This window comes from Arachis hypogaea, chromosome 10 (assembly GCF_003086295.3).
Source record: "Arachis hypogaea cultivar Tifrunner chromosome 10, arahy.Tifrunner.gnm2.J5K5, whole genome shotgun sequence".
Classification (NCBI taxonomy): Eukaryota; Viridiplantae; Streptophyta; class Magnoliopsida; order Fabales; family Fabaceae; genus Arachis; species Arachis hypogaea.
In genome coordinates, this window is record NC_092045.1 from 79,928,479 (window position 1) to 79,940,363 (window position 11,885).

The 11,885-nt window shown below is 39.5% G+C and overlaps 1 non-coding gene across 1 annotated transcript; it reads right to left on the reverse strand.

The window, feature by feature from the left end:
- Positions 1-1,197: 1,197 nt before the first annotated feature.
- LOC112718691 (small nucleolar RNA R71) lies at positions 1,198-1,301 on the reverse strand. The gene has a single exon (XR_003161020.1). It is a non-coding gene; the product is annotated as a small nucleolar RNA R71 (small nucleolar RNA).
- Positions 1,302-11,885: the final 10,584 nt, after the last annotated feature.

Here is an 11,885-nt window from a genome sequence, read left to right on the forward strand (position 1 = left end):
GATTGTTATTGTTGATTATCTGTTATAATGTTATATATGTTGGTTGCTGTTGTATATTATTCTTAGTAGTTAGTGGATTGTTGTTTTGGATTATTCTTGGAGATTAGTGTTATATATGTTTGCACACATAGGACACTCCTTGATCCTGTTTTTTTAAGCACTTGTTTGGCTAAGCCTTTGATTGCAGTCACATATAGCTTGAGTAAGGTGTCAGAGTTCATAGCTCCAATTAGGATTGTTAGACTCACAAGGGATAGAAAACAAGATTGTGATTTGGTGTGTGGAAAACAGGTGACTTGATAGTATGTCCAGAACGAACAACTTGTAGGGAGCCATATCTATTAAGATTCAGCTCATTGTTTGCTGAGTTGCTGATGAAATAGTTTCTGTGGCTATGAATGCTCATGTTAGCATGTTCTATGGGACCACAGCGGCAGGCTTGAAGTGTTTGGACCCATCTTCTTCTTCATGAATCCTCGGCCATGTTACCACATTCACATTATGTTTATTTTCGTGTTACTACTTATTTTTAGGATTTGAGACTTAATATTTATTAAAATATTATTGGAGATATGTTTTTTAACTGTTAATTTTTAAGTTTTTAGCTATTTTATACGTTTTACTTATGTGGGACCGGGTTAACCGGTTCAACCAGTGACCCACCGGTTGAACCAGTAACCCAGTGACCCAGTAACCTGACCGATTCGATCACCGGTTCGATTCTGACAACTATGGGAAACTAAGAGAAGCTAAATTACAACAATCTAGAGACAACCTTACAGAAATTTTCGAAAAAGAAGAGGAGATGGCAGCCGAAATAATAATGCAAGGAGGATGCTTGGTGATTATACTACACCTACTTCCAAGTTTGATGGAAGAAGCATCTCAATCCCTGCTATTGGAGCAAACAATTTTGAGCTGAAACCTCAACTAGTTGCTCTACTGCAACAGAACTGCAAGTTTTATGGACTTCCATCAGAAGATCCCTACCAATTTTTAACTGAGTTCTTGCAGATCTGTGAGACTGTTAAGACTAATGGAGTAGATCCTGAAGTCTACGGGCTCATGCTTTTCTCCTTTACTGTAAGAGACAGAGCTAGAATATGGTTGGATTCACAACCTAAAGATAGCCTGGACTCCTGGGATAAGCTGGTCGCGGCCTTCTTGGCTAAGTTCTTTCCTCCTCAAAAGCTGAGCAAGCTTAGAGTGGATGTTCAGACCTTCAAACAAAAAGATGGTGAATCCCTCTATGAAGCTTGGGAAAGATACAAGCAGATGACCAAAAGGTGTCCTTCTGACATACTTTTAGAGTAGAGCATTTTGGATATATTCTATTATGGTCTATCTGAATTCTCTAAGATGTCACTGGACCATTCTGTAGGTGGATCCATTCACTTAAATAAAATGCCTGCAGAAGCTCAAGAACTCATTGACATGGTTGCAAATAACCAGTTCATCTACACTTCTGAGAGAAATTCTGTGAATAATGGGACGCCTCAGAGGAAGAGAGTTCTTTAAATTGATGCTCTGAATGCCATATTGGCTCAGAATAAAATGTTGACTCAGCAAGTCAATATGATTTCTCAAAGTCTGAATGGATGGCAAAATGCATCCAACAGTACTAAAGAGGCATCTTCTGAAGAAGAAGCTTATGATCCTGAGAACCCTGCAATAGCAGAGGTAAATTACATGGGTGAACCTTATGGAAACACCTATAATTCATCATGGAGAAATCAACCAAATTTCTCATGGAAGGATCAACAAAAGCCTCAACAAGGGTTTAATAATGATGGAAGAAATAGGCTCAGCAACAGCAAGCCTTATCCATCATCTTCTTAGCAACAGACAGATAATTCTGAGTAGAGCACTTCTAATTTAGCAAACTTAGTCTTTGATCTGTCTAAGGCCACTTTAAGTTTCATGAGTAAAACAAGGTCCTCCATTAGAAATTTGGAGGCACAAGTGGGCCAGCTGAGTAAAAAAGTCACTAAAACTCCTCATAGTACTCTCCCAAGCAATACTAAAGAGAATCCAAAAAGAGAGTGCAAGGCCATTGATATAATCAAAATGGCCGAACCTAGAGAAGAAGGGGAGGACGTGAATCTCAATGAGGAAGACCTCATGGGACGTCTCCCAGGCAAGAAGGAGTTCCTTATTGAGGACCTGAAGGAATCTGAGGCTCATATAGAGACCATAGAGATCCCATTAAATCTCCTTCTACCATTCATGAGCTCTAAAGACTATTCTTCCTCTGAAGAGGATGAAGATGTAACTGGAGAGCAAGTTGCTCAATATCTAGGAGCCATCATGAAGTTGAATGCCAAGTTGTTTAGTAATGAGACTTGGGAAGGTGAACCTCCCTTGCTTATTAGTGAACTAGATACATGGGTTCAGCAAACCTTACATCAAAAGAGACAAGATCCTGGCAAATTCTTAATACCCTGTACCATAGGTACCATGACCTTTGAGAAGGCTCTGTGTGACCTAGGGTCAGGCATAAATCTTATGCCACTCTCTGTAATGGAGAAGCTGGGGACCATTGATGTACAGCCTGCCATATTCTCATTGCAAATGGCAGATAAGTCAGTAAGACAAGCTTATAGATTCGTAGAGGACGTGTTGGTAAAGGTTGAAGGCCTTTACATCCCTGCTGATTTCATAATCTTAGACACTAGAAAGGAGGAGGATGAATGCATCATCCTTGGAAGACCTTTCCTAGCCACAGCAGGAGCTGTGATAGATGTTAACAGAGGAGAACTAGTCTTTCAATTGAATAGGGACTACCTTGTGTTTAAAACCCAAGGGTGTTCCTCTGCAACCATGGAGAGGAAGCATGAAAAGCTTTTCTCAATACAGAGTCAAATAGAGCTCCCACAATCAAACTCTAAGTTTGGTGTTGGGAAGCCACAACCAAACTCTAAGTTTGGTGTTGAATCCCCACATCCAAACGCTAAGTTTGGTGTTGGGAGTCTACAACATTGACCTGATCACCTGTGAGGCTCCATGAGAGTCCACTGTCAAGCTAGTGACATTAAAGAAGCGCTTATTGGGAGGCAACCCAATTTTTATTTATCTAATTTTATTTTTATTTTATTTTTCTTTATGTTTTATTAGGTTCATGATCATGTGGAGTCATAAAATAAATACTAAAATTTAAAACAGAATCAAAAACAGCAGAAGAAAAAGCACACCCTGGAGGAAGGACTTACTGGCATTTAAACGCCGGTAAGGAGCATCTGGCTGGCGTTCAACGCCAGAATAGAGCATGGATCTAGCGTTGAACGCCAGAAACAAGCAACATCCTGGCGTAAAACACCAGGAATACACCCTGAGGAAGGCTGGCGCTGAACGCTAGAAACAAGCATGGAACTGGCGTTCAACACCATAAACATGTTGCAAATGGGCGTTAAACACCAAAAACAAGCATGAGGCTGGCGTTCAACGCCAGAAACAAGCATCAATCTGGCGTTGAACGCCAGGATTGCATGCAGAGGGCGTTTTACATGCCTCATTGGTGCAGGGATGATCATCCTTGACACCTTAGGATCTGTGGATCCCACAGGATCATCTCAGGATCTGTGGACCCCACAGGATTCCCACCTAACTCAACTCACCTTCTCTCCTCTTCACACAATCCAATAACACTCTTCCCAAAAAAAACCTTCACCAATCACCTCAATCTCTCTTCCCCATCACCTCTTCACCACTCACATCCATCCACTCTTCCCCATAAACCCCACCTACCTTCAAAATTCAAAATTCCTTTCCCACCCAAACCCACCCTAAATGGTCGAAACTACTCCCTCTCCCTTCACTATATAAACCCCTCTATTCTTCCTTATTTTCACACCACACAACCTTCTCTTCTCCTCCTTGGCCGAAACATAACCCTCTTTTCCTCTCCTCCACATCTTCTTTTCTTCATCTATTCTTTTTTCTCTTGCTCGAGGGTGAGCAATATTCTAAGTTTGGTGTGGTAAAAGCATAGCTTTTTGTTTTTCCATAACCATTGATGGCACCTAAGGCCAAAGAAAACTCTTGAAAAGGGAAAGAGAAGACAAAAGCTTCCACCTCCGAGTCATGGGAGATGGAAAGATTCATCTCCAAAGCCCATCAAGACCATTTCTATGAAGTTGTGGCCAAGAAGAAGGTGATCCCCGAGGTCCATTTCAAGCTCAAGAAAAATAAGTATCCGGAGATCCGACATGAGATCCAAAGAAGAGGTTGGGAAGTTCTGACCAACCCCATTCAACAAGTCAGAATCTTAATGGTTCAAGAGTTCTATGCCAATGCATGAATCACTAGGAACCATAATCAAAGTGTGAACCCGAATCCAAAGAATTATCTTACAATGGTTTGGGGGAAATACTTAGATTTTAGTCTGAAAAATGTGAGGTTGGCATTCAACTTGCCCATGATGTAAGGAGATGCACGCCCCTATGATGAGCGGATATTTTATACGCTTTTTGGGGGTAATTTCATGTAGATTTTAGTGTGTTTTAGTTAGTTTTTAATATATTTTTATTATTTTTTGAGCAAAAATCATATTTCTGGAGTTTACTATGAGTTTGTGTATTTTTCTGTGATTTTAGGTATTTTCTGGCTGAAATTGAAGGAGTTGAGTTAAAATCTGATTCAGGCTGAAAAAGAACTGCTGATGCTGTTGGATTCTGACCTCCCTGCACTCGGAATAGATTTTTTGGAGCTACAGGAGTTTAATTGGCGCGCTCTTAATTGGGTTGAAAAGTAGACATCCAGGGCTTTCCAGCAATATATAATAGTCCATACTTTGCGCGAAGATAGATGACGTAAACTGGCGTTAAACACCAGTTCCATGTTGCAATCTGGCATTCAGCGCCAGAAACAGGTTGCAAGTGGGAGTTCAACGCCCGAAACAGGTTACAACCTGGCGTTCCACTCCAGAAATAGCCCAGGCACATGAGAAGCTTAAGTCTCAGCCCCAGCACACACCAAGTGGGTCCCAGAAGTGGATTTCTGCACTATCCATCTTAGTTTACTCATTTTCTATAAACCTAGGTTACTAGTTTAGTATTTAAACAACTTTTAGAGACTTATTTTGTATCTCATGACATTTTAGATCTGAATTATATACCTTGTGACGGCATGAGTCTCTAAACTCCATTGTTGGGGGTGAGGAGCTCTGCAACGTCTCGATGAATTAATGCAATTATTTCTGTTTTCCATTCAAACACGCTTGTTCCTATCTAAGATGTTCATTCGCGCTTCACTATGAAGAAGGTGATGATCCGTGACACTCATCATCTTCCTCAATCCATGAACGTGTGCCTAAAAACCATCTCCGTTCTATATTAGATTGAATGAGTATCTCTTAGATTCTGTAATCAGAATCTTCGTGGTATAAGCTAGAATTGATGGCAGCATCCTTGAGAATCCGGAAAGTCTAAACCTTGTGTGTGGTATTCCGAGTAGGATTCTGGGATTGGATGACTGTGACGAGTTTCAAACTCACGAGTGTTGGGCGTAGTGACAGATGCAAAAGGATCAATGGATCCTATTCCGACATGATCGAGAACCAACAGATGATTAGCCATGCTGTGACAGAGCATTTGGACTATTTTCACTGAGAGGATGGGAGGTAGCCATTGACAACGGTGACGCCCTACATACAGCTTGCCATGGAAGGAGCCTTGCATATTTGAAAGTGAGGAAGCATTATGTTACAGGAATTCAGAAGACAAAGCATCTCCAAAACTCCAACATATTCTCCATTATTGAGTAACAATTACTTATTCCTAACACTTTCACTTTTTACAATTAAATTCAAAGAACCTTATTGGCATCCTGACTAAGATTAATAAGATAACCATAGCTTGCTTCATACCAACAATCTCCGTGGGATCGACCCTTACTCATGTAAGGTATTACTTGGACGACCCAGTGCACTTGCTGGTTGGTTGTGCGGATTGCAAAAGTGTGATTGCAATTTCGTGCACCAAGTTTTTGGCGCCGTTGTCGGGAATTGTTTGAGTTTGAACAACTGACAGTGAATCTTGTTGCTTAGATTAGGAAAAATTTATCTTTTTTACTAGAATTGCATCTTTTATTATCCCTTTTAAAAATTTTTCGAAAATATTATTTTTTTTCTTTCTTTTTTCTTTTATTTTCTTTAATTGAATTTTCGTTATTTTTTTATGAGTTTAGTGTCATGTTTTAAGTTTGGTGTCAATTGCATGCTTGTCTTTGTCTTTTAATTTTTGAATTGCATGTTCTTTATTTTTCCTTGATCTTCAAATTGTTCTTGTCAATTTTTCTTGTTTGATCTTTGGTTTTTCTTATTTTGTGTATTTTTCGTGTTTTTCTTGTGCAATTTCAAAATATTAGTTTTCAAAAATTTTATTTTTATTTATTAAAAATACCTTTTTAAAACACGTTAAATTTATAGCTCAGTTGGCTAGAGCGTTGGCTTATGTTCTTGGCAATTGGGTATCTTCTTTTTAAAATCTTTTTCAAAAATAATTTTTCTTTGATTAAATCTTGTGCCAAACTTTAAGTTTGGTGTTTTCTTGTTAATCTCTCTTTAATTTTCGAAAATTTTATTGTGATTTTCTAAAAATTTTAAGTTTAGTGTTCTTTCTTTTGTTCTTGGTGTTCTTGTGAATCTTCAAGGTTTTCTTGAGTCTTCCATATGTTTTAATCTTAAAATTTTTAAGTTTGGTGTTCCTTGGTGTTTTCCCTCCAAAATTTTCGAAAACAAGGAGCATTAGATCTAAAAATTTTAAGTCTTGTGTCTTTTGTTTGTTTTTCTCTTTCATCATAAAATTCAAAATTCAAAAAAATATCTTTTCTAACTAATTTTGAGCCATATTTTTGAATTTTTTTTTCATATAAAAATTCAGATTTCAATTTCAAAATTTTTCAAATCTTATCCTTTTAAGATTTAAAATTTTTTTATCTTTTTCGAAAATATCCTAACCACTTTCTCTCTCCTTACTTTTTCAAAAATCTTTATAAAATATTTTTAAATTATTTTTTATTTTATTTTTATTTTAATTTATTTTAATTTGATTGTCGTCTTTATTTTATTCTATTTTATTATTATTATTTTGAAATTTTTATATAATAAAATAAATTCACATCATCTCCCTTTCTCCATTATGGACTTAAGTGGAAATGAACAGTCCAGAAGGACTCTGGGGTCATATGGTAACCCCACTACTGCTTCATACGGGAGTAGTATCTGTATACCCTCCATCGGAGTCAGTAGCTTTGAGTTGAACCCTCAGCTCATTATCATGGTGCAGCAAAGTTGCCAGTATTCCGGTCTTCCACAGGAAGAACTTACAGAGTTTCTGGCACATATTTTACAAATTGCTGACACATTACATGATAAGAAAGTAGATCAAGATGTCTATAGATTGTTACTGTTTCCATTTGCTGTAAAAGACCAAGCTAAGAGGTGGTTAAATAACCAACCTAAGGACAGCATAAAGACATGGAAACAACTGTCAGAAAAATTCCTGAATCACTATTTTCCTCCAAAACAGATGACACAGCTAAGGCTGAGCATCCAAGGCTTTAAACAAGGAGATAATGAATCCCTTTATGATGCCTGGGAGAGATACAGAGAGATGCTAAGAAAATGCCCCTCTGAAATGTTTTCAGAGTGGGTGTAGTTAGACATCTTCTATTATGGGCTTACAGAGAGGGCTCAGATTTCTCTAGACCACTCAGCTAGTGGATCTATACACATGAGAAAGACAATAGAAGAAGCTCAAGAGCTCATTGATATAGTTGCCAGAAATTAGCATCTGTATCTGAGCAGTAAACCTTCCTTGAAAGAAGAGACCAAAACAGTAACTGCTGAACTCAGTCCTGCAGAACAAGTTACTGAATTCAATCATCAACTAGATTTTCTAACAAAACAGCTAGCCGAATTCAAGGAGATACTACAAGAAACAAGAATGGCTAATATGAATATGGAAGTACAGTTAAAGCAAACAGAACAGCAGTTATCAAAACAAATAACAGAAGAGTGCCAAGCAGTTCAATTAAGAAGTGGGAAAACATTAAATACCTCACTTCAAGGTAGCAGGAAGCCAAGAAATGAGAAAACTACCCAAATCCATCTGAGGACAGTAAGAGCCCAGTGAGGAATAATTCTGGCGCTTAAACGCCAGAAAATGGGTAGAAAGCTGGCATTGAACGCCCAAACCATGCTCAGTCTTGGCGTTCAACGCCAGAAATAAGCAAGGAATTGGTGTTGAACGCCCAAAGGAAGCACAGTTCTGGCATTCAGATGCCAGAAACAGGTGAGGAGTTGGCATCTAACACCACTCCAGCTTCCACCCTTGGCATTCAAACGCCAGTGGGAGATCAGACACATACAAGTGCTGATAGCAACCCCTCTAAAAAGGCTTCTCAATCCACATCTGCAGGCAATAAACCTACAGCAACTAAGGTTGAGGAATACAAAGCCAAAATGCCTTATCCTCAGAAACTCCGCCAAGCGGAACAGGATAAGCAATTTGCCCGCTTTGCAGACTATCTCAGAACTCTTGAAATAAAGATTCCGTTTGCAGAAGCACTTGAGCAAATACCCTCTTATGCTAAGTTCATGAAAGAGATCTTAAGTCATAAGAAGGATTGGAGGAAAACTAAAAAAGTCTACCTCACTGAAGAATGCAGTGTAGTCATTCTGAAAAGCTTACCTAAGAAGCTTAAAGATCCCGGAAGCTTTATGATACCATGCACATTAGAAGGTACTTGTACCAAGCAAGCTCTATGTGATCTTGGGGCAAGTATTAACCTAATACCTATAGCTACTATCAAAAAGCTTGGGTTGACTGATGAAATTAAACCAGCCCGGATATGTCTCCAACTTGCTGATGGCTCCATCAAATATCCATCAGGCGTAATTGAAGACATGATTGTCAAGGTTGGGCCATTTGCCTTTCCCACTAACTTTGTGGTGTTGGAAATGGAGGAGCACAAGAGTGCAACTCTCATTCTAGGAAGACCTTTCCTAGCAACTAGACGAACCCTCATTGATGTCCAAAAAAGGAGGAGAATGAGGAGAGTAATGATGTCAAAGCTAGAATGCTGAGCATGACAGTTATTGATTTCTGGTAAAAGAGGTCAATATGACTGAGAGTCTCGAATCAGAGCTAGAGGATATCTTTAAAGATGTCCAGCCTGATCTGGAGGAACCAGAGAGAATAATAGAACCTCTGAAAATCCCTCAGGGAGAAGAGAAACCTCCCAAACCCGAGCTCAAACCATTACCACCATCCCTGAAATATGCATTTCTAGGAGAAGGTGATACATTTCCTGTAATCATAAGCTCTACCTTAGAGCCACAGGAAGAGGAAGCACTAATTCAAGTGCTAAGGACACATAAGACAGCTCTTGGGTGGTCCATCAGTGATCTAAGGGTATTAGCCCAACCAGATGCATGCACAAGATCCTATTGGAGGATGATGCTAAACCGGCGGTTCAACCACAGAGGCGGCTGAATCCAGCCATGAAGGAGGTGGTGCCGAAGGAGGTCACTAAATTACTAGAGGCTGGGATTATTTATCCTATTTCTGATAGCCCCTAGGTAAGCCCTGTCCAAGTCGTCCCTAAGAAGGGTGACATGACAGTGGTTCATAATGAAAAAAATGAACTGGTTCCTACAAGAACAGTTACAGGGTGGCGTATGTGTATTGACTATAGAAGGCTCAATACAGCTACCAGAAAGGATCATTTTTCTTTACCCTTCATAGACCAGATGCTAGAAAGACTAGCAGGTCATGAATACTACTGCTTCCCTGGATGGATATTCAGGTTATAATCAAATTGCAGTAGATCCCCAAGATCAAGAAAAAATAGCATTCACATGTCCATCTGGAGTATTTGCATACAGAAGGATGCCATTTGGTCTGTGCAATGCACCTGCAACCTTTCAAAGATGCATGCTCTCAATTTTCTCGGATATGGTGGAAAATTTTCTGGAAGCCTTCATGGATGACTTTTCAGTATTTAGAGACTCATTCAGCTCCTGTCTTGACCATCTAGCACTTGTTCTAAAGAGGTGCCAAGAGACTAACATAGTTTTAAACTGGGAGAAATGTCACTTTATGGTAACTGAAGGAATTGTCCTTGGGCACAAAATTTCAAACAAGGGAATAGAGGTGGATCAAGCTAAGGTAGAGGTAATTGAAAAATTACCACCACCAACCAATATTAAGGCAATCAGAAGCTTTCTGGGGCATGCAGGATTCTATAGGAGGTTTATAAAAGATTTTTTAAAAATCGCCAAACCTCTAAGTAATCTGTTAGCTACTGACACGCATTTATCTTTGATAAGGAGTGTCTGCAGGCATTTGAGACTCTGAAAGCTAAGCTGGTCACAGCACCAGTCATCTCTGCACCAGACTGAACATTACCATTTGAACTAATGTGTGATGCCAGTGACCATGCCATTGGTGCAGTGTTGGGACAAAGACATGACAAGCTTCTGCACGTCATTGACAAGTTCAGATCCTATTTAGTAGGAACAAAAGTGATTGTGTACACTGACCATGCTGCTCTTAAATATCTACTCATAAAGTAGGATTCAAAACCCAGACTCATCAGATAGGTATCACTTCTATAAGAGTTTGATATAGAAATAAGAGACAGAAAAGGGACAGAGAACCAAGTAGCAGATCACCTGTCCCGAATAGAACCAGTAGAAGGGGCGTCCCTCCCTCTTACTGAAATCTCTGAAAACTTTCCGGATGAGCAACTCTTTGCCATCCAGGAAGTGCCATGGTTTGCAGACATTGCAAATTACAAGGCAGTGAGATTCATACCCAAAGAGTACAGTAGGCAGCAATCAAAGAAATTGATTACAGATGCAAAGTACTATCTTTGGGATGAACCATATCTCTTCAAGAGATGTGCAGACGGAGTAATCCATAGATGTGTGCCTAAAGAAGAAGCACAGAAGATTCTCTGGCATTGCCATGGATCACAGTATGGAGGACATTTTGGAAGTGAGCGAACAGCCACAAGAGTCCTCCAATGTGGCTTCTACTGGCCTACTCTCTGTAAAGATTCCCAAGTGTTTATACTTAATTGTGATAGTTGCCAAAGATATGGTAATTTGCCTCATAGTTATGCCATGCCTCAACAAGGTATCCTAGAGATTGAGTTGTTTGATGTATGGGGTATTGACTTCATGGGGTCTTTCCTACCATCATACTCAAACACTTATATTCTGGTGGCAGTGGATTATGTATCCAAATGGGTGGAAGCTATTGCAACACCCACTAATGATACTAACAAAAAGTTCATTGTTAATGGACAGAGAGTCAAACATTATCTTGAAAGCAATTTTGAGCAAGAATGCTCAAAACTGAGACTTGACTAAAGCTCAGTAATAGTCCAGCTAAAGACAATAAAGAAGCGCCTGCTGGGAGGCAACCCAGCCATTTACAAAGCTTATTTGTTGATTAATTGATTTTTATAGGTTTATGTCAATTATTTTCAAGGTAAAATAGCAATTGCTTGAGTTCACAGAGTTACAGAAGGATTCAGAGGATAAAACAGCAAAAAAGAAGCTCACTGGTGCGAAAAAGCCAGTAAAAACTATTTTGGGCGTTGAACGCACAAAAGAAGCATCTACTTGGCGTTGAACACCAGTAAGGATAGCCATCTAGGCGTTAAACGCCAGAAAGAAGCATCTTCTGGGCGTTGAATGCCAGAAAGAAGCACCTTCTGGGCGTTTAACGCCAGATTTACAGCATCCTGGGCGTTTAGAAAAACGCCCAGTGACAAAGGAGTTCCTGGCGTTCAACGCCAGCTAGAAGCAACAGCTGGGCGTTGAACGCCCAGGAGAAGCTGCAATTGGGCCTTAAACGCCCAAAACATGCAGCATT